The sequence below is a fragment of the Peromyscus maniculatus genome, chromosome 2 (assembly GCF_049852395.1).
Source record: "Peromyscus maniculatus bairdii isolate BWxNUB_F1_BW_parent chromosome 2, HU_Pman_BW_mat_3.1, whole genome shotgun sequence".
NCBI classification, from domain to species: domain Eukaryota; kingdom Metazoa; phylum Chordata; class Mammalia; order Rodentia; family Cricetidae; genus Peromyscus; species Peromyscus maniculatus.
The window spans coordinates 155,006,497-155,030,070 of NC_134853.1; the positions used below are offsets into that span (position 1 = coordinate 155,006,497).

Below are 23,574 nucleotides of genomic sequence, written 5' to 3' on the forward strand. Positions count from 1 at the left end.
AGCCTCTGTCTTGGCGGACTCTCTGGGGTCCATCCAGAATGACTGATTGGTTAGGCACTCAATGTTGCTCAAGAACGGTCCACTGTCTTTGGCTAGACAAAATTACAATCCTTGGTCACTGTCCCCACCCTCCACCCTCCTGACATGGTCCCCCCACTTGCTGTGAGTTTTCCAGAAGCCACTCTTGTTCCTTCCCACATGGATTAGGGAACAATGTCAGCTTCCAAAGCTGAGCGTGTTGCTATGGGAACTTAAAGTTATTTGGAGTTGCAGAGCAATAGCAAGTAATCATTGACACAACCTGAAACACTCCGTAATTGTCCCCCAAGAAGAATGGCGGAATATTTTATTCTTAGGTGAGGGAACTTCTGTGCTTTTGTCCCTGGTGGGGAGCTGCTGAGGGTGGCGGTTGGGAGAAGGAAGCTTCTGGTTTGAAGATGAGCCTCTTGGCTTTCCTACTTCCTCCTGCTGCTGGCGTCCCTTACACACTTTTTTCTCTCTCAATTGCTCCTTCTCCCATGGAAAGTGGGGCATCAGTCTAGAGCTGAAAGGGACGTGGGAGAAGCCGTGTGAGTCTCTGAAGCAGGTGGTGTCTGCACATTAACCCTCTAGCTGAAAACCCGGCAGGCAGGAAGGAAGCTTGTGCCCATAATGTGACCTTGCTATCGCTTTATGAAAGAAATCTTCATACTCACATACTACACTCTGACTGCCCTCAACACTCCTAAAATTTTATTTATTTTTATTTTAAGTGTATGGATGTTTTGCTTGCATGTTTGTACACTACTTGTGTGCCTGGTAGAAGGCCTCAGGTCCCCTGGAACTAGAGTTACAGAGACAGGTGGGAGCCACTCTGTGGGTGCTGGGAATAGAACCCAGGTCCTCTACAAAAGCAGCCAGTGCTCTTAACTTCTGAGCCATCTCTCCAGGCCCCTTCCTTAACATTTTAATCTACATACAGTCTTCAGGAGACTAATAGTGACTTAAGCTATTAACATGTATCAACGTGCTGTGTGTGTACTAGGGGCAGGGGCAGGATTCTTAGGTTTGAAATATTTCTTAAATGACTTATTTATGTGTGTGGTGATGGGTCATAAACCTGGGGCCTCCTATTCTCTATCTATGGTACACACTCCTTCACCTGGCATCACACCCAGGGTCTTGTGCCTCTCAGCCCAGCATCCTTCCGTTAAGCTGTCTTCCCCAGCCCAGCCATTAGTCTCTTTCAGTCCCAGGTCCTCTTTAGCCTTTCATGTGCTATTTTCTAGATTTTGTAGGTTGTCTGGCCTGGTCCTGGTGAATCTGTGACTGAGTTAAGGTCATGTCTGTGTATTTACCAGGAACTCCACAGAAGTGATCCTGGGTTCTCTGTGCTTCATATCAGAAGACATATTGGTGATGTTAGCCTTTTGTTTGTTTAGGGTTTTTTGTTTGTTTGATTTTTTTTTTTCAGAGACAGGGCTTTTCTGTGTAGTCCTAGCTTCCTGGAACTCAGAGATCTGTCTGCCTCTGCCTCCTGAGTGCTGGGATTACAGGCATGTGCTGCCATCACTGCCTGGCTGGTGATGTTGGCTTCAATTACTTGGCTAAGATGGTGTTTGCGAGCCAGGCATGGTAATGCCTGTCTGTCATCCCAGCACTTGAGAAGCTGAAGCCGGAGGATAGTTGCAAGTTTGCAGTTAACCTGGCCTACAGCAGCAGCCTTTGCTTGTCACTGGAGCTCTGGGGACGGATGCTGAGGCAAGAGGGTCCCTGGGTTCGCTGGCCAGCCCATCCTTCTGAGTCAGTGTGCTCCAGGTTCAGAGAGACTTTGTCTTACCAAGTGAGGAGAAAATCTGGAGAATGGTTCACTGGCTTAGCATATATACTGCTCTAGCAGAGGACCTGAGTTCAGCACCCACATCAAGTAGCTCACAACTGCCTGTGACTTCACCTCCAGGGACTGATACCTTTGGACTCAGGGAACCTGCACTCATATGTACATACACAAATATATATATAGTTACAAGTAAAAATAAATAAATCTTTAAAAAAAATGTGAGTGGTCAATGGTGGTGAATGCCTTTAATCCCAGAACTCAGGAGGCAGAGGCAGGAGGATCTCTGAGAGTTCAAGGCCAGCCTGGTCTACAGAGTGAGATCCAGGATAGGCACCAAAACTACTTAGAGAAACCCTGTCTCGAAAAACCAAACCAAAACAAAACAAACCAAAAGAATAGTGCTTGCCAGATTGTGATTGCTAAGTGAGTTGTAAGGATAGCTTGTTAGGTCACGTTCCTTGTCGGCATCATTTTCTCTGTACTCCTGAGCTTTTGACATTCTCTAAGAAGTGCTTTCCATCTCACTCACCATGTCAGTACGATGCTGGGACGCGTGCATTGTTCTATGGCTTATAATCCAATGCTATCATAATTATTCAAATGCCATGTCATCCCAGCTTTCTGGTCAGTAACAAGCCTGAAAAACAGATTTATATGAGCCATATAAAGTCCACATTCTTCTTTCATAGCATTGATGAATCCAAATATAAAGGTCAGATTTAGATCTTGGAAGGTGGAAATAATGAGGTAAGAAAAATCTGTGGCAGTTTTCAGTGACAAAAGTAACTTATACTGTGAATTCGAGGCAGCCTGGTCTACAAAGCAAGTTCCAGGACAGCTAGGACTGTTACACAGAGAAACCCTGTCTCAGGGGGAAAAGTAGCATATGTTGAAGTGTATTGAAATACTAATATCACAGCCACCCAACAGTGGCCCAAGGAGCTTGTTCGGAAGGCCAGGAGAGGTGTGTTCATTGTCAAGGAGGAGAATGGAGGAGATTGCTGGAGCTCCAAGTTGTCCCAGCTCTCTCAAAGAGGCTGGGGTCGTTCTTGAGAGAAGGGGAGGAGTTTTCAGAGCCCATCCGGTGCAGCCATCCCATCCGGTGCAGCCATCCCATCACTAGTCTTGTTGAAGACACAGCTTTCTCAGAGGACTTGATGGAAGCTGCAAGCTGTATCTCTTTAGAACGTGGGCACCATGTCAGGTGCAAATTCAGGGAGCTCAGACATATAGCTCAGGCTGTAGCTTTGGGGTAGACCATGTGCTTGGCATGCACAGTTCGGGGCTTGGCCCCCAGCACCACAAAAAACAGAAAAGGAATGGCTCCTGGACTCTAGGTCTACTTAATTAATTTTGTTTCTTTCTGTAAAGTTGCAATCAAGGAACTGTGATTGCCACACTCTGGGAGCAAATACAAGAAGGTTGTGTCCTACTGTGAGGTCATCCACAGAGAGATCTTATTTTACCCAGAGGATTTTCCGTTGGCTCAACAGTAAGCTCAGTGGTTATCGCTTAGACAGCCTCCAGACTGTACCAGCATGGAGAGTTAGGACGCTTCAGACCAGAAGTAGGTGACGATGTCATTAGGTTTCTACCTCAAGAGCCAGAATTAAGAATTAATTACATGTGACCCAGGCACAGTGGCACACACCTGTGTGTAATCCCAGCATTTAGGAAGTTGAGGGAGTAGAATTCAAGCTCATCTTCTGCTATGTAGGGAGTTCAAGGCCAGGATGGGCTACCTGGGGCCTTGTCTCACTTTTCCTCGGCCAAAAGAAGCACACAGGACTGAATGAATGGTTGAGGGGAGGTGGCAGTTTGAAATATTATTGATGCCTTTAAAACTTTTCCTGGGTACATAAGGGAGTGTTTTTGTTTTGTTTTGTGTTAGTACACTCTGTAAGCTGAAATGAGATGCTGAGAAGCCGTACATTGTACTGGGAGTCGGTAAAATGACCTAGGTTTGGTTTCCAGTACTGGGGGAAAAAAGGAAAAAAATCTTATTCTTATTGGTCCATTTCTTTCTCCCCTTTCCCTGGCAACTTTTACTAAGTCTTTATTCATTGTTAATTCCATAAGTTTATCAGCAATGGCCTCCTCTTTACCAGATTCTAATGGTAACAACGAGAAAATCGTTGTTTGCCTCTGTGGCCTCGCCTTGTCCTGCTTGAGATCCTGCTGACTGAATCAGCGGTGACTGGTCCCAAAGAAACAAGTTGGACTTTCATGGCATCTCTGCCATCAGGACTCTCTTACAACCTCCTGGTCTAATATGTGGGTAAGGAAGGTCACTTGGGGTCAGCCCAGGACTACAGGGAAAGAAAGGAATCCACCCGAACTGAGATCCTCATTCAAATGTGCAGCAATAGGTGTCTGTACGTTAACATTCTCTCTGTGCCTTTCTCCACAATCAAGTCAAGCCAAAAGTGCAGCCTAATTTTTTCTCTTTTTGGTTTTTTGAGGCAGGGTTTCTCTGTGTAGCTCTGGCTGTCCTGGATCTTGCTCTGTAGACCAGGCTGGCCTCCAACTCACAGAGCTCTGCCTGCCTCTGCCTCCCAAGTGCTGGGATTAAAGGCGTGCGCCACCATTGCCTGGCCAAATACAGTCTAATTTTGTAGGCAAGAATAACTTTCCCACAAGATATTTTGTTGTTGTCCTTTTGTTTTGTTGTTTTTCAAGACAGGATTTCTCTGTGTAACAGTCCTGGCTGTCTTGAAACTCGCTTTGTAGACCAGGCTGGCTTCAAACTCACAGAGATCCTCCTGCCTCTGCCTCCCGAGTGCTGGCATTAAAGATGTGCACCACCATGCCTGGCTGCAATATTGTTTTGATCAATGAGGGTGTATCATTTTCTAGTATCACTGTGATAACCTGGTGACTGAAAATAACACAAACTCTGCTGGGGTGCAGTTTAGTAGAAGGTACGTACTCAGGGGTAGAGTATGTGCTTAGCATGGCACAAGGCCCCGAGTGTGATATGCATGCATGCATGCATGCATGCACGCACGCATGTAGCTCTGGAAGCCAGAAGTTCAAAATGTGTCTCACTGAGTCAAGATTCTGGTAGAGCAATGTTCCTGGGGGTTCCAGGGAAAATCATTTCCTTGACTCTTCTATCATTCTAGAGACCACTGCACCCCTAGGCTTGAGGCATCAAGCCATTGATGGATAGAGTGATGGTTAAGTTTTGACTGTCAACTTGATTGAATTAATAAACACCTGGGACCTTCGTGAATGTATCTATGGGGGCGTTTCTAGAGAGGATTAGCTGAGAGAAGACCCATTCTGAATTCGAACAGTCCTCAATCTCAGACTGAATGAAAGGGAACAGAAGAGAAAGCCATTCTCCGAAGTCCCTACTTTCTGCTTCCTGATGTCCAGTATGAGCCAGTCTCTGCCCACACAGCTGCCTGCTCCTCTTACTGACCCCCCACTTCAATAATGGACTCTATCCCCACAAGGGGCAAAAGAGGCCTTTCTTGTCATGTGCTCAGTCACAGTGACAAGCGTGTGAGGAGGCTCACGCTGTCCACCTTACTCTTCTTTCCACCTCACTATTTCAGACAGGGCTCTCACTGAATGTGGAACTTCACAGTTCAGGCAAGCTGGCTGGCCACCAAACTCCAGGAATCTACCTCTCTCCTCCTCATCACTGGGAATACAGATGCACACCCAGGTATTTATGGGTGCTAGAGGTCCTAAAGATGGAGCATTCAGACCCATCTCTCCAGCTCCCTGTTTTGTTTTGTTTGTTCATTTTGTTTGTTTGTTTGTTTTGAGACAGGGTCATATTCTGTAGCTAAGCTGGTTTTTTGTTTCGGAGCTGAGGACCTAACCCAGGGCCTTGCACTTGCTAGGCAAGCGCTCTACCACTGAGCTAAATCCCCAGCCCCAGCCAAGCTGTTCTTAAACCCACTAATTAGATCAGGCTGGCCTCAAACTCATGACCCTCCTGCCTCAATCTCCCAAGTGCTGTTGAAAACATTTTTGGTTTTCATTTTTCTTTTGTAACGCAGGGGATCAAAACAGGGCCTTACATATGCAGAAACTCTGTTGAGCTACATCCAGTCTGAAATATGTAAACTGTAGGGAACCAACGAAGAGAAATAGCTCCTGTCTGTTGACATGCAGACTCTGTCCAGCAGAGATGCCATTGGCTTCCCCTGACTGCAGAAGAAGCCGCTAAGCTTCCATTATGTCCAAACTCCTGGTACATAGCATCTGTCATTTGGATTTTCCTTTGAGTTAGTTTTTAACATCTTCTGCTTCTCTCAATAATGAATTAAGGAAGATATTTAAGATGTATCTGTTTTATATCTGAATGGGAACCATGATTTTACCTTTTGTAAAAAACGGTCCTTGAACATGGGCTGCTGTGTTAGTCTGACTTTTTGTAGAACGGCAATGTCTGAGAGGAACAGGTTAAACTAGATACTATGGTTTAAATAGAGATGTCCTTGCTCCCTTTGATGGTGTGAAAGAAAATGGCCCCCAAAGGGAATGGTTCTATTGGGAGGTGTGGCCTGTGTAGTAGTAGGTGTGGTCTCGTTGGAGGAAGTGAGTCACTGTGGAGGTGGGCTTTGAGGTCTCATACATGCTCAAGATACCACTATCCAGTGTCTCAGATAACTGCCTGTTGCCTGCAAGATGTAGGACACTCAGCTGCCTCTCCAGCACCATGTCTGCCTGCACCCCACCATGTCCCACCACGATGATGATGGACTGAACCTCTGAACTGTAAGTGAGACACTCCAATGAAATGCTTTCCTTTGTAAGAGTTGCCGTGGTCATGGTGTCTCTTCACAGCAATAGAACCCTGACTGAGACACCCCTACCACACACTTTGCATTTGAACATTTGTTTGGTCACCCAGTTGGCGACACCAACACCATTCTTCTTTGCCATTGCTTGTTTTGTGTGTGTGTGTGTGTGCACACACGCGCGCGCGTGCGCGCACGTGGGCATGCAGAGGCTGAGGGAAGAGATCAATGTCAGGTGTCTACCTCAATCCCTCTCCACTTCATTTTTTGAGACAGGGTCTCTCACTAAACCCGGAACTCCGTAGGCTTGCCGGCCAGCCAGCCCTAGGGATCCTGCTGTCTCTGCCTCCCAGTGCTGAAATCATAGGCATGTACTGCTGTTTATAGCTTTTTATATGTGTGCTAGGGGTTGGAGCTCAGGTCCTCATTAACTGATTCATCTTCCCAGCCTCCATGACACAAGATGTGGAACATGTGGGGTTGGAGGCACAGCTGGAAGAAGTAGGTCACAGCTGGCAGAAGTAGGTCACTGAAGGCAAAGGCGGGCATCTGAGAGTGATAGCCTGGCCATACTGTTGACTTGCTCTGTTTCATGATCCACCAGATGTGAAGGAGCCATGATACAAGCCCTGCTGCCATGGGGACTGAGCCCCTCCAGCGGTCACAACTTCCTTGCTTTGGTACACCATGCCTTCTGAACTATGAGCCCGAATAAGTCGCTTCTGCGGGGACTTCATGGCGGGGATGAGAACAGTTAATATATGGGAGGAAAGACGACTTGATTCTGGGTTTCAGAGGCTGGTCCTGTTGCTTTGTGCATCGGAGAGGGGTTGGTTGAGAAAAGCTGCTCATTTCACAACAGCTGGGACTGAGAGAGCATGCCTGTGTTAGCAGCCTCTTCCCGTCCCCCACCCCCCAATTCCATCCCAGCCCTTAGCCTCTTGGTTGGTGCCACCCACATTCCACTGGGGGAGAACTGAGGGGGGAGGGATGCCCTCACACCCAGGGTGTGCTCTCCTCACATCCTAGGCATCTCTCATTCCAGTCAACAGTTGAAATCAGACTACACAGCTGTCAGTGAGGCGCACCAAGAGGAATGAGACCCTGACTCAGTCCTTCTGCAGCCAGCGCCACCTCTGCTTTGAAGTTTCCAAAGCTTCTAGAGACACACCTGAAGTCACTCTGCGGTTGGCCTGTTTGAGTGGTGACGTTGGCAACTGCAGGGCCCAGTGGACTCATGTGGTAGAACAGTGACAGGCTGGAACCATCTGGAAATGAACAGTTCCCTGGGGGAACCTCAGTGGACAAACATAAGGCAAAGTAGACAGACTCTGAGTTCCTGCCCTCATCTGGCAAGTGACATAACCTCTCCATGGACGTCATACAATTACTCACGGGTTGTTGCATAAGGAAGCTCTGTGTGGTAGCAGACTTCTCATGAGGTGAGCCCTCAGGAAATGCTGGCTGCTCTCTTTTTTTTCATTTTATTTATTTATTTATTTATTTATTTATTTATTTATTTATTTATTTATTATCCGCTTGATACAGTACAAATTCTTATCCTAATAGTGAAATGTTTCACTGAAGCTTGCCCAGTGATTAAGTAAAACCAAAACTTATTATAAGCCACAGTCATCCTAGGGTCCCCCCTGCTATGTAGCCTCCCTGGATCTGTGGGTTGCAGTCTGATTGTTCTTTGCTAGAATCCACTTATGAGTGAGTACATACCATGTTTGTCCTTCTGGGTTTGGGTTACCTCACTCAGGATGATATTTTCTAGTTCCATCCATTTGCTTGCAAATTTCATGCTGTCATTGTTTTTCTCTGCTGAGTAGTACTCCATTGTGTATATGTACCACATTTTCTTAATCCATTCTTCAGTTGACGGACATCTAGGTTGTTTCCAGGTTCTGGCTATTACATATAGTGCTGCTATGAACATAGTTGATCATGTATCTTTGTGGTATGATTGAGAATTCCTTGGGTATATGCCCAAGAGTGGTATGGCTGGATCTTGAGGTAGACTGATTTCCAATTTTCTGAGAAACCTCCATACTGATTTCCACAGTGGTTGTACAAGCTTGCACTCCCACCAACAGTGGAGGAGTGTTCCCTTTGCTCCACATCCTCTCCAACATAGATTGTCATTAGTGTTATTGATCATGGCCATTCTGACAGGTGTAAGGTGGTATCTCAGAATCATTTTGATTTGCATTTTTCTGATGACTAAGGATGTTGAGCATTTCTTTAAATGTCTTTCAGCCATTTGAGATTCTTCTTTTGAGAATTCTCTGTTTAGCTCTTTAGCCCATTTTTTAAATTGGATTGTTCAGTATTTTGATGTCTAGTTTCTTGAGTTTTTTTTTTTTTTTTTTTTTTTTTTTTTTGTCAGAGCTGAGGACCGAACCCAGGGCCTTGTGCATGGTAGGCAAGCACTCTACCACTGAGCTAAATCCCCAACCCTTGAGTTCTTTATATACTTTGGAGATCAGTCCTCTGTCAGAAGTGGGGTTGGTGAAGATCTTTTCCCATTCTGTTGGCTGTCTTTTTGTCTTATTGACCGTGTCTTTTGCCCTACAAAAGTTTCTCAGTTTCAAGAGCATTTATTAATTGTTGTTCTCAGTGTCTGTTCTACTGGTGTTATATTTAGGAAGTGATCTCCTGTGCCAATGCGTGCAAGAGTACTTCCTACTTTCTCTTCTATTAAATTTAGTGTAACTGGCCGGGCGGTGGTGGCGCACGCCTTTAATCCCAGCACTCGGGAGGCAGAGCCAGGCGGATCTCTGTGAGTTTAGTCCATTATCATCATGGTGTGACATGGTAGTGTGCAGGCAGACATGGTGCTAGAGAAGGAGCTGAGAGTCCTACATCTTGACCTGAAGGCAAACGAGACCTCCAAACCCCCCCCCACAGTGACACACCTATTTCAACAAGGCCACACCTCCTAATAGTGCCACTCCCTATGAACTTATGTGAGCCAAATACATTCAAACTACCACATTCCACTCCCTGGCCCTCATAAACTTGTAACCATATCATAATGCAAAATGCATTCAGTCCAATTTCAAAAGTCCCCATAGTCTATCATAGTCTCAACAATGTTTTAAAGTCCAAAGTTCAAAGTCTCTTCTGAGATTCATGCAATCTCTTAACTGTAATCCCCTGTAAAATCAAAATAAAAAACCCAGATGACATACTTCCAACATATAATGGCACAGGATATACATTACTGTCCCAAAGCATAGGAAAAGGAAGCACAATGAGGGAATACTGAACCAAAGCAAGGCCAAAAACCAGCTGAGCAAACTCCTGTAGTAGAATATTATTTTAAGGTTTACTTTTATGTTGCATTTGTTAAAAATCTGTGAAGCTGTGTTACTGTGCCTGTCTAAAACACCTGATGGTCTAATAAACAGCTGAATGGCCAATAGCAAGGAAGGAGAGAGGATGGGTGGGCTGGCAGGCAGAGAGGATAATTAGAAGGAGAAATCTGGGAGGGGAAAGAAATAGCCAGAGAAGGAGGAGGACTTCAGGGGCCAGCGACCCAGCTACACAGCAAGCCATGGAGTAAGAGTAAGATTTACAGAAGTAAGAGAACGGGAAAAGCCCAGAGACAAAAGGTAGATAGGATGAGTTAAGCTAAGGAAAGCTGGCAAGAAACTAAGCCAAGCTAAGGCCGGGCAATCATAATTAAGAATAAGCCTCTGTGTGTGATTTATTTGCGAGCCGGGTGGTGGGCCCCCCAAAAGAGTAAAAAACAAACAACAAACTCTGAACTTTGCATCTCCATGTCTCATGTCAAAACTCTTCAGATCTCCAACTCTTTTCGGCTTTGTTGACGGCAACACACTTCTTTCTTTTGGGCTGGTTCCATTCCCTGTTAGCAGCATTCCTGGCAGGTATCCCACAGCTCTGGTACCTACAACATCTTGGGGTCTCCAGGGCAGTCCAGGCTTCGTCTTCACAGCTTCAAGTAATGGTCCCTTTATGCCTCCATTCAAGGACATCTGACACATGCCTGGCCTCAGAGGCTTTCTTTAGTCGCAGATGGAGATTCCATAATAATGCCTTTCTTCAATCCTTGACTCTAAAGCCAGAACCATGTGGTCAAAGCGGCCAAGTTCTGCTGCTTGCTGGGGCTGGAACATGTACCCATGTAATGTCGTTCAGTTACATCTTCACCAGCTTTCTGTTTTTGATGATTTACTCCACTGCCTAAGCTTGGCCATTCTGGAATTTGCTCTGTAGATCAGGCTGGCCTTAAACTCAGAAATCTGCCAGCCTCTTCCTTCTGAGAGCTGGGATTAAAGGTGTGTACCACCACACCCAGCTCTAAACTTCTCTTTAATTCCTTTTCACAATTTAGAAATTTAGCTGGATAGGCTCTTGCCTTGAGGTCATTTATTCCATTTCTTAATCTGTTTATCTCCTTGAACACAAGACTTAGCACCAATCAACTTCCTGGTGTTTCTTTTCTCCTCAAATTGTACATGTTGTGTTTTTCCTTGCTCAGCTTGCTCCTTTTCATTATAAATCTTCATTAGAGTTACTGCTAATAACACACAGAGTCTCTAGTAGGCCGTTTTAAGATTTCCTCTGCCAATGGAATGAATTCAAATCTCTTCACTTTAGCCTCAGGCAGACTCTTTGGACAAGGGCAAAAGGCATCCACATTCTTCACCAAAAAATATTTCTAGGCAACATACTAAAACTCTTCTCCTCTGAAACCTCTTGAGCCAGGCCTCATAGTCTTTCCCAGCTCCTATTAGCCTGGCCCATTAAGTAGCACTTACAGTGTTTAGTGGTTTTTCTAATCCACTCCCAAGGTCCATATTCCTTTAAACAAAAGCCTGGTGTGGCCTAGCACAGCAGTACCCTAGTCCCTGGTACCAACTTCTCTCTTAGTTAGGGTTTCTATTGCATGGAGACACCATGACCATGGCAACTCTTTTTTTTTTTTTTTTTAATTTTTCAAGACAGGGTTTCTCTGTGTAGTTTTGGTGCCTGTCCTGGATCTCACTCTGTAGACCAGGCTGACCTTGAACTCACAGAGATCCTCCTGGCTCTGCCTCCCAAGTGCTGGAATTAAAGGCATGTGCTGCTGCCACCCAGCTAGACTATGGCAACTTTTATAAAGGAAAAACATTTAATTGGGGTGGCTTACATTTTCAGAGGTTTAGTTCATTAACATCATGGTGGCATGCAGGCAGACATGGTGCTGGAGAAGGTACATCTTGACCTGCAGGCAACAGAAAGTGGTCTGAGAGTCCCACTGAGTCAGCTTGAGCAAAGGAGACCTCAGAGTCTGCCCCCACAGTGACACACTTCCTCCAACAAGGCCACACCTCCTAATAGTGCTGCTCCCTATGAGCTTATGTGGTCCAATTACATTCAAACTACACCCAGATAGCTTCTCAAATAGCCCAGGCTAACCTTTAGCCCTCTATGTATCCTAGGATGACCTGGCCCTCCCATTCCTATCTCCCATGTGCTGGGATTATCTTTTATGTCTGTCCCATCCTTTCAATGTGTAATGTGCCTCTAACTAGGATCCTTTCTTTGAAATGTCTTAAATTCTATCTGCTCTATCCCACAGCAGATGAAGAAACAGATTCTGAGGAGGGGGATGGTCAGGCCAGCAATAGGACAGGAGTTTTCATCCAGTCAGGTTCATGGAGCTATAATGATGCCTACTGCATGGTGGGTGAGTGGGGGATGGGATAATATGAATAGAAATCCCAGTAGTTTTGTCTTGTTCTGTTCTCTTGGCAGATGGGAGAGCTAAGATCTAGGGAGGTAAATTGCATTACATGTAAATATTTTTTATTATTTTTAATTAATTTTGTTTTTTAATATTTTGGTTTTTTTGAGACGGTGTTTCTCTGTGTAGCTCTGGCTGTCCTGGAACTTGCTTTGTAGACCAGGCTGGCCTCAAATTCAGAGATCCATTGGCCTTTGCCTCCTAAGTGCTGGGATTAAAAGCATGAGCCACCACACCTGGCTTAAGTAAAATTTTTTAAAAATTTATTTTGTTTTCATTTTATGTGTATGGGGTTTTGTCTGTACCACGTGCATGTAACACACATGCAGTCCAGGAGAGGGTGTTGCACCCCTGGGACTGTAGTTACAGGCTGTTGTGAGTAGCCACGTGGGTGTTGGGAACCAAACAAGCTCTTAACTGCCAAGCCATCTCTGTGGTCACCTTAAACTTATTTATTTAGTATTATTGGTGTGTGTGTGTGATGAGAAGACAACTCGGGGGAGTTGGTTCACTCCTTCCATAGATTCTAAAGACTGAACTCAGTGTGGAGCCTGCAGATCGAACTCAGGTCATCTGGTTCATATGGCAAGTGCTTTTGTCTGCCAAACCATCTTACAGCCCCCAAATCACGTCATCTTGTAACTTCTCTTTACATTTGTCTAAATGTGTGTGTTGGGGGTGTATGCCATGGCATGTGTGTGGAAGTCAGAGCATAACTTCCAGGACTTGGTCCTTCCCACACGGTAATGTAGATTCTTCCAGGTCTTTCCACATGGTAATGTGGATTCCCAGAACTGAACTCAAGTCATCAGTCTTGTGGCCAACCTCTACCCACTGAGCCATTTTGTCAGCTCCAAAATTGCATTACCTCAAAACTAAATGTAGAACTTGCATTTGAGACTTGTGACCCTCAGCCTAAAGGCTGAAAGTGGAGACAGTCTTCAGCTTCAGCAGCTCCTTTCTCTGGTAGGGCTGGGCCAAAGAAAGAAAGGTTAGAGAAACAGGAAAGTTCTAAAACATGGCGGATTTAGTTTTCCAGATCGTTCCTTATGCTGGCAGTTCCCGACAGATCAAAAAGAGGTCATGGCCAGCACCTCACCACCTGACCTGGCTGTATTGGGTCTGTCTCACGGTGGCCTTGATGGTGGTAGGGAGTTAGGTTAATCCGTGCCTGTTGGTGGAACTCAAATTGGTGAGGAGTCAGCCAATCAGCAGGTTGTTCTAATGCTCTTCCTTCCTGGTCACCTGTGAGCTGCGGGCAACAGGGGCGCAGCTTTCCATGGCCTCAGCTTCCTTCAGTGCTGGAGAGGTGTAGATCCGTCTTTGGAGCATCGTGGTTCGTGGTTTGATCCTAGGTACAGCAGAGGCTTTCTCGAGAAATGCCGTATAAAACCTCACTGTGCTTCTTGTACTCAGAAGACAGTGCCAGGGAAGGGACAAGGCAGCCGGGAACCACAGCCGCTCCCCACCCCCAAACCCCCAACACCCCCCTCCCCATCCCTTCACCCTCCCACCCCCTCCCCCAGCAGACAAGAAGTGAAAACAGAGCTCGGGGCAGGACACATTTTTATGTCTCCTCATTTGAGGATGCCTTGTGATGGGATTCAGTTCGAGCAGGGGAAAGCCACTTTGGCTTAACAAATCGGGAGCTGTTATCTCCCGGCAAATAGGATTGAAAGGGGCGGGGGATGGGACAAGGACGGACAGGGGCACCGACACACACACACACACACACACACACACACACACACACACACACACACACAGAATACCAATTTCTCTCTGTGGGAGGACTGACCTTTGAGAGGAGGAAAGCAGTTCCCAAGCAGGAGTGTTGGCTTTCAGCTTGGGGTGGAGTTCCTACTCTCTCCCCCCATCAGCTAACCAGGGCTGTTTGCATTGATCTGGGCTGGAGCACACTACCCTGTCTAGCTTTTTAAATGGGTTCTGGGAACTCAAACTCTGGTCCTTAAGCTAGTGTAGCAAGCGCTTTACTTCTCCCTAGCCCCCAAATCTATATAATTTTTTTTAACCATTTTAAACTATTTTTTAGTGCTGAAGTTTGAATGCAGAACCTTATACATGCTAAGCAAGTGCTCTACTAGCTGGCATGCTCGTTCACTCCCTCCCTCCCTCCCTCCATCCCTCCCTCCCTCCCTCCCTCCCTCCCTCCCTCCTCTCTCTTTCCCTTTCCTTCTCTTTCTATTGTTTTATTTTTAAAATAGAGTTTTCCTCTGAGGATGGCCTCAAACTCATAGCAATCCCCCTGCCTCAGCTTCTCAATTGCTGGAGCTCCTACCGCTCTTAAAGATGATCAGAGCTGGGACAGTCAATCTGGTAGGGTTCTCTGCTTTGGAAAAGGATGAAGTTGCCTCTTGCTGGGAGGTTCTCATTGAAGGAGTGAGCCTGGCTCCCGCCCCGCTTGGTTCCTTGGTTCCCCATGTGAGCACGTACTCTGCCTTGACATTCCATGGTACCTTCTCCAGAGACCAAATGGAACTATCTGATCCTGAATTTTGAATCTTCAAAACTGTGGGCTGAAGAAATCTCTTTTGTCCTGGTGTGGTGGCACATGCCTTTGATCCCAGCACTCTGGAGGCAGAGGCAAGCGGATCTCTGTGAGTTCAAGGCCAGCATGGTCTACAGAAGGAGTTCCAGGACAGGCAGGAATTCTTTTCATCATGAGTAACCTGAATCATTGCATCCTGTATTTTATTACAGTGGTAAAAAGCTGGTTAACACAGTCTCCAAACAGCCTCACGCTCTGTGATACCCAGACCTAACTCTAGAATGAGGCAAGCCTGAGTTCAAATCCTGGCTCTGCCTGTCTCCTACTTTAAGATTTTAAATTTTCTTTAGGCCCCAGTTTCCTAATTTGGGGAAAAAAAAAAAAAAGACCCAGGTGTGGTGACTCATGCTCCTAATCCCAGCATTCAGGAGGCTGAAGCAGAAGGATTGCTGGGACAGCAGCTACCTAGGGAATACCTAGAGGGGACAACTGAGGCCGGACAGAGAGCAGAAAGAGCGGACTTGCTTCTGGGAAGAAGCAGGGTCACACAAGTGTGGCCAGGTCCCCGTCAGAGGCTTGTGCGCTTGGCCACGACTGCAGCCGTTCCCTGGCTACCGCCGTTCCCTGGCTACCGCTGTTCCAGCGTCTTGCCATCCCCATGGAAGGCACCTGTTCTCGCCAGCATTTCCTGTGTCAAGCATGGGGGATGCAAGGTCCGGTGGGGACAGCAGCCCGCACTCACAGTGTTGTTCCCATCCCCGCCCCGTCCCCCGCCCCGCCCCACCGCACCCTCACCCCACCCATGCCCCAGCCACTCTTCTAAGCACTTTGCAGACAACAGTACATGAACTCTGACCACACACTGGAGAACAGGTAAGGACGGGTGCTAGTTTGTTCCCATTTCACAGATGAGGAAACTGGGGCACAGGAGGAAAAAGGAAGCTGCTCACGTGGACAAGGGCTGAGTTGGGATTTGAATCCAGGCTCTCATCCCCTCAGGGGTACTCACCATCTGGTCTAGTGAGTTTGCGTGGGTGAACAGACTAGGAAACAGCCACCTGGGGAGAGTCTACATCTAGTTCCTTAACTCCACACAGGATGTGTATACTGGCATCCAGTCCTTGTTTCACGAGGGCATCTGGCCTCTAGTAGAATTGTGAGAAAGACACTTCTGTCCTCTGTCATCACACCACATCTGCAGTCATTGTCCCACAGACACCAGTGGAACCGTCTCCCACCATCCCTGTTCTTCATCTTCCTCCTCTGAGAAGAGGTGAGGGGTAGTTGAGCCAGGCATGGTAGTGCACACCTACAATCCCAGCACTTGAGAGGTGGAACCAGGAGGATCAGGGTAGACCAAGGCCAGCCTGAGCTACTTGAGATCTTGTCTCAAAAAAAAAAAAAAGTTTCTAGGGTTTCTGTGGTTTGGTTTGCAGCTCTGGAGATTGTACCTAGGGTGCCGTGCATTCAAGGCAAGCACCCCAGCACTCCAGCCCCAAGCAGGGGTTCAAATCCAAGCTTCCAGGCAGCTCCACCCTGGAGACCTCTGTCCTTGGAGCCAGAAGCAGTTCAAGCCCTTCTGTACTCATCCTGTGTCACTGAATATGACCTGGCCATAACCAGAGGGCTCACCTAGTATCTTGTTCACAAAGGGGACTTGGGAGCACTTGCTTGAGGTCACAGTGAGTCAGTGACCGCTCCAGCACAAAGATGTGTCTTGCCTGAGAGGACACCTGGAATGTCTGTTTCAGTGGCTCCTTGGAGAGCTGGTCACAAACTCACCAAAGGAGGCAATATGGACTGACATTGAGCAGCAGGGGTTTTGACCACACGTAAACCTTCAGTTGGATCCTGCCTCTGCCACCTCCATGCTATGAACCTTAAGGACGTCACTCGATCTACCTGAGTTTTGGTCACCATCCCTAAGACGAAACAACAACTGCCACCCTTTCGGGGTGATCCTTCGAGATGAGCTAGTGGAGTGTAGGACGGGAGAGCCTGGGCTCTGGGGCCAGGCTGCTTGGTTGGGCCCCAGCTCCACCATACATTAACCATGTTTTAAAAGATTTATTTTTATTTGTGTGTATGTGCCAGTGTGTGTGTGCAAGCCATGTGTGTGAGTATATCTGTGGAGGCCAGAAGAGGGCTTCTGATCCCCTGGGGCTCCAGTCACAGGCAGTTGTGAGCCACCCAGTGTGGGTGCTGGGAATTGAACCTTGATCCTCTGTAAGAGCAGCAAGCCCTGTTAACTTTGGAGCCACTTCTCCAGCCCATAATGATTTGACTTGGGCAATCAGCAGTGCTTTGGTTTCTCCTCTGTAGTCGGGGGATGATCTCATCTGTGTCATTCAGTCACGAGAATTAAAGCAGTGGCCCTCCCCGAGTCTGCCCTCAGCGTTGTCCACGTTACTACATGACCAGGAAAGCAATCAGCACAGTGCCTGGGAAGAAGTGGCCTGCTGGCACCTGCTGTCTCTGCTACCACTTCTTGCTGAGGGGACGTGGAGGGCGGGTCTGCCATCCCTGGCCCCAGGGTTCCCTAGCCAAGCTGATGCCCTGTGCCCTAAAATGTAGGGTCCCCCTTCACCTCCCGGGAGCCCGGCATTCAGCAGGCGCTCCCAGAGCCTGTTATAGATTTAGCTCTCAAATCACATCTACCAGTTGCCAACCACTTATCAGCAATTAAGTTTCCATTGTGGAATGTCAAGACAGAAATACATTTTTGCTGTTGAGCGGGGAGGTGTTCCCACGGGCTGTCAGACTCAGGTTCTTATTCTCCCTGCTGTGGCAAAGACGTCTACAGATTTCCACACTATTACAACCAGAAGGGACCCTGGAGAGGTCCCATTTTATGTAAATGGAAACAGACCTGGGAGGGTACTGTGAGCCAGGGTGGGGACGGGGGAGCCCCATGCTGGGTCTTTAGAAGGACAGTCTGGGCACTGATGCCTGGCCTGTGCTCTCTTAAGCTACACCCCAGACCTAACACATGTGCTCACGTCCTCTCTTTTCAGAAGATTTGGTTTTTATTATTTTTTTAGTATGTGTACTTGTGTGTGCTACGGTTGCCCTCAGAGGCCCAAGATGTGGGATAGCCCTGGAGCTGGGACCCAAATCAGCAAGTGCTTGTAACCATTGAGCCATCTTGTCCTGACCCCTGCCATTTTTCCATTTTCTTTTAAGACAGACTATTACTATGTGGCCCTGGCTGGCCTGGACCAAGCTGTGTGAGGAGGCTGCCAACCTCACAGAGATCCACCTACCTCTGCTTTATAATGCTGGGTTAAAGGTGTTTGCCACCATACCCGGCTATTTGATTTTTTTTTCAACTTGAAATAATTGTAAAATACACTGTTACACAAGAGAAGTGTGTATAACTACCCCTTACTGTTCAGAGCACACTAATAAAACCCTGAACCTACCACCCGGGGAAGACATGGGATGAGTACTGCCACCGTGAAGCCATAAATACCACTTTTATTTATTATTTACTTATAAGTAGGGTCTAGTTTTATATTTCAGGGTGACCTGGTACTCCCTAGGATACCCTCAAATTCAGAGCAATCCTCCTGCCTCAGCTTCCCAAGTGCTGTGATTACAGGTGTGATCCTTCACACCCAGCACCACATCTGTTTAAACTTTGGTCTTCAGTGAGGTCAATGGCCCACTGGATACAGAGTGAACTCTAGGGGGGATTCATGATAGGAAGGAATCCAAGGAGCTGGCTCCCTGTCTTACTCTATTGCTGCAGTGAAACACTATATTCAAAAGCAAGTTGGGCGGGAAAGGGTTTATTTGGCTTATATATCCACATTGTAGTCCATCACTGAAGGAAGTCAGGATAAGAACTCAAGCAGGGCAGGAACCTGGGGGCAGGCGCTGATGCAGAGGCCATGGAGGGGTGCCGCCTACAGGTTTGCTCCTCATAGCTTTCTTATAGAACCCAGGACCACCAGCCCAGGGATGGCACCACCCACAATGGGCCAGGCCTACCCCCATCAATCACTAATTAAGAAAACACCCTACAGCCTGATCTTATAGAGGCAGCCGAGGTTTCCTACTGTCAGATGACTCCAGCTTATGTTACGTTGACACAAAACCATCCAGCATACGCCCCTTCTTCATTTTCTTTATTGTTGAGCGTTGGCTTCAAGTTCCATTATCCCAGCATCACTGTAAAGCCAGTTATTGCCCGGGGCAATAGCTTAGAAGACAAAAGTGCTTTCCCTCAATCTTGACAGCATGAATTCAGTACCTGGGACCCACATGACGGAGGGAGAGAACTGTCTCCTGAAAGTTGTTCTTTGATATCCACATGAGCACCATGGTGTGCACACTCCCATACACACACAGATAGACTGACAATTGCTTTTTTGTTGTTGGTTAAATTTTTATTTTATTTTACTTGAGACAGGATCTCTCTACATAGCCCATCCAGGCTGGCCTCAAATCACAGAGATCCTCCTGCCTCTGCCTCTTGAGTGCTGGGATTAAATGCATGAGCCACTATGCCCTTCCTTTAGACTGATAATTCCAATTCAAGTCCTTTCTTTGGGGACAGTACTAGCCACCTGTGGTAGTTTGAATGTAATTGACCCCCATAAACTCATGGGGAGTGGCATTATTAGGAGAAGTGGCATTATTAGAAGTGGCTTTGTTGGAGTAGGTGTGGCCTTGTTGGAGGAAGTGTGTCACTGTAGAGTCAGGCTTTAAGGTCTCATATATGCTCAAGCCACACCCACTGTCTCAGACCACTTCCTGTTGCCTGCAGGTTCAAGATGTAGAACTCACAGCTCCTTCTCCAGCACCACGTCTGCCTGCATGCTGCCTTGCTTTCTGCCATGATGATAACGGACTAAACCTCTAACTGTAAGCGAGCTCCAATGAAATGTTTTCCTTTCTAAGAGTTGCCATGATCATGGTGTCTCTTCACAGCACAGAAACCCTAAGACACCCCCATCTCAGTTTCTCAGTGTCAGGTTAGCCACCCAACTTCAGGAAGCTAGGAGTCCATTTTCCAACTCAGCCACTCCCCACATTTGATTTCTCTTCTCTCTCTCTCTCTCTCTCTCTCTCTCTCTCTCTCTCTCTCTCTCTCTCTTCCCCCCACTCAAAAACTGGGTTTATCTGTGTAGCCTTGGCTGTCCTGGAACTTGCTCTTTAGACCAGGCTGGACTTGAACTCAGAGATCCTCCTGCCTCTGGCTCTTGAGTGCCAGGATTCTGGAATTAAAGGTGTGTGCCACCTCTGCCCGGCTTACATTTGATGTCTATGAGAAGAGAGTGCCACATTGCAGCTGCTGCTAATCTTCTGCTCAGTTGTTCTGAAAGGACCAAGCAGACACCATAACAGGCTGTCAGTCTTCCCTCAGAGATCAGGCCTCAATTTCAGTTTCCTGAGACTTGAGCAAGCAGTTTCTGGGAGGGCCAAGAAAAAGACATAGATAGTCCTTGCAGTAGCTCCCTTTCTGCACATACTCTGACTGCTCAAGGTTCAGCCAGCTGTTTACTGTCTGGGACCCCTCACCAACTTAGAGCTACGTGCATGGGTCAGTGTGAATGTGCTAGGCCAGCCAGCCTCCATGGCAGCCCAAGGACAGAGCCTGGGACTTGTCCAGGCCTGCCCAAAAATGATAACTGTCATCCCTAACTAGTAAATTCAAAGATTACGCACCCTCACTCATATATATGATGCCAAGGCTTATACCACCCTGCTCGTGGTTTTTTTCTCTTTAAAAACTCCTCACCCTGAGATCTCAGGGCCATCCTCCACCTGCTGTGATGAGTGTTGGACATGGACCAAGCCAGGGCTTGCTTGTTATCAATAAACCTCTGTGTGCTTTGCATCGGATATTGGCTTTGTGGTGGTCTTGCGATGTAGTTACAACAGTTCTCGGTGGAGGCTGACCACTTCACCCCTGTGCTCACTGAGGTGTCACAGGAGGCGTAGAGTAACCAGGAATACACCCATTTCTCCTTCTCTTTCTTTTGTTTTCCTTCATGGATTTTGAGACAGGATCTCACTCTGTGGCCCTAATGGGTGAGCAAATTACCTCAGTTTATTTGGGTCCATGCAGTGGCAAGGGACACAGGAGGAGGGAGGTTGAGCTGATGAAGGCCTGTATCCTTGCAGGGAGGCCTTGAAACTGCTCTAGCAGAGCAGTGTGTCCCTTCTGTAACCCTGTGTCCCTGTGATGGACCAGTCTTGGAAATTATGACGTCACCATATGGACAATAATAAACGTGTGGGATCCAGAGAGATGGCTCCATGGGTGAAGGTGCGTGCTGGCAAGCCAAGTTCAGTCCTTGAAACCTGCATGGTGGATAGAACTGACTCCTGCAAGTTGTCTTTTGATCTCCACATGCATGCCATGGTACAAAGGCACATGTGAGCGCATACACACACATGTACAGACACTAAATGTGATTTTAAGAGAGAGAGAGAGAGAAAGAGAGATGCATGGAGCTGGGAGATGGCTCAGTTGGTAAGGTTCTTGCCAAAACAAAACAAGCCACAGGAAGACCTGAGTTTGATCCCCAGTGCCCACGTAAAAGCCCAGTGAGGCAGCATAACCCCGGTAACCCCAAGACACCTGTGACCCCCAGTGCTGGTGGGTGGAGACAGGAAGGGCTTGGGGCTTGCTGGCCAGCCAGGCTAACTGAATTGGCAAGTTCCAGGTTCAGTGAGAGAGCCTGTCTCCAAAATGAGGCAGAGAGCACTTGAGGGAGACAACCTACACTGACGTCTGGCCTCCACATGTGTGCCCATGTGCACACACACAGGAACACATTCACATACGTGTGCACACAAAGAAAAACATGGAAAAATTTGGAGATAGGTAAAATGCACTCTCTCCCTCTCCCTCCCTCCTCTCCTCTCCTCTCTTCTCTCTCTGTTTCTCTATCTCTGTCTCTGTCTGTCTGTCTGTCTGTCTCTCTCCCTCCTCTCCCTTCCTCCCTCTCCCCACAGTGTTTCATTTGGTGGGCCGAGCTGATCTCAAGCTCCTGCTCCTCCTGCCTCAGCCTTTTGAGTGCTGGGGTTACAGGCATGTGCCAGCACCCCGGGCTCTACAAACTGGCTTGATTCGGGTTGGTTTGGAAGTACTGTAAGACTGCTCCGAATGACTTAACCTTGGCTGGCTCTGGGCAAAGCTGTTTCTCTTTCTGCCTCCAGGATGTACCGTCTGCTTTCCCAGGCTCATGTCGTCCTTCTCCACTGAACGACTCATGTCGCCTGAGAGTTGACTAGTCTATAGACCTTTTGTGTTTGAAAAGCCAGGGGAGCCCCAGGACCCTACTCTTTCTGGGGCATAGTTCTCTGGATGATCTTCTGCACATCCAATCAAGAAACATACGCTGTTGCCAGGACAAGAGATATGGGAGAGAAAATAAAGTCCTGCCCTCAACCGTTGGAAAGATGTGCAGATTCCAAGTCAGGAAAGTGTGACAATAAGAATGACATCTGAGGGCACGGGGTTACCCGGCCCAGCACAGAGCCTCCCAGAACTTTCCACTCAGACCAAGTCCACTGAGGAGAGACTGCCTTCCTCGGTTCTCTGTGGCAGCATTTCTTGGAGGCAGTGTGCCGATTGAATGCTTTGGGGCTGCTTCCATCAGAGTGTTTGTGTGCTCCCTAAATTCTTAGGTCAGAATCCTCATTCTCAGGCTGGTGAGATGGCCGAGCAGGTGAAAGAGTTTCTCACACAAATCCGATGACTTCAATCCCCGGATCCCACAGCAGAAGGAGAGAACTGGCTGTGGTGTCTTCTGGCCCCACATCTGCACTTACCTATATATGCTGGGGGTTATCTTGGGTGCTGGAGATGGAGCCTAGAGCCTCGGGCATGAGATGTGAACTTTGAGAAGTGATTACCTCGTAGGGATGGGGCCCTCAGGAGTGGGATTGGTGCCTTTTATAAAAGAGGCTCAATAGAAACTCCATTGTCCTTTCCCATTTGCGGACACGGTGAAAAAGACCATCTTCTGTGGACTAGGAAGCCAGGCAGCACCAGATACCCGGTCTGCCAGTGCCTTGGCCTTGGATTTTGCAGACTCTAGAGCTGCGGGGAATAAATCTTTTATTTATAAACTGTCCAGTCTATGGCATTTTGTTACAGAAGTTTAAATGGATTAAGGAAGGAGTGAAACCTCATGGGTTCAGATCTTGCCCTGGCAGTTTCCTAATGGTGTGGGCGGTGGCTTTCCCTCCCCGGTCCTGAGTTGTATGTGAGAGAGCGATGGGCCGGCCTCGCCTCCGAAGCTTGAGTTAACGATTGGCCCAACAGACCGTGGCCTCCTCTCCTTGCAGCAGGGACAGCTGGTGCTGCTGTTTGGAGCCTGGGCTTGAAGGCTGCAGCTCCGAGGAGTTAATTGGGGACCGAATCAGTTTTCTCAGGCGCACAGGCCCTTAGCGGCTATAAGAGCTGTGAGCAAAAAATCTCTGCAGAATGCAATCGGGGTCAGAGGAGACGAGGGGGTTCGTGGACACGAAGTGCCGAGCCCAGTGTGTAGCCCGCCAGGGGCAGCGCGCGGTAACGAGGGCTCCCCATCATATTTACAATCCACTGGGTTTCTTCTGCAGACTTAAAATGACTTCAGCAAAATGTGAATATCTGTGATTGATTTACAGAGGACTTTTTTTTTTTTTTCCCTCCAGGAATGGTCTCTTTGCTCTACCCAGGGACCCTAGCTGGTGCAGTCATTTTATCTTCCTTTACAAACCTTGT

General features: G+C 47.6%; 2 long non-coding RNA genes across 2 annotated transcripts; one reads left to right on the forward strand and one right to left on the reverse strand.

Moving 5' to 3' along the window:
• Window positions 1–313: 313 nt before the first annotated feature.
• On the reverse strand, window positions 314–13,689 carry LOC121827656 (uncharacterized). Its single transcript, XR_013049398.1, has 4 exons — window positions 13,209–13,689; window positions 11,744–11,818; window positions 2,349–2,456; window positions 314–544 (listed from the first exon to the last, which is right to left on the reverse strand). It is a non-coding gene; the product is annotated as an uncharacterized LOC121827656 (long non-coding RNA).
• Window positions 13,690–17,782: 4,093 nt separating this feature from the next.
• On the forward strand, window positions 17,783–22,937 carry LOC143272023 (uncharacterized). The gene is made up of 2 exons (XR_013049399.1): window positions 17,783–19,718; window positions 22,023–22,937. It is a non-coding gene; the product is annotated as an uncharacterized LOC143272023 (long non-coding RNA).
• The last annotated feature ends 637 nt before the right edge of the window (window positions 22,938–23,574 follow it).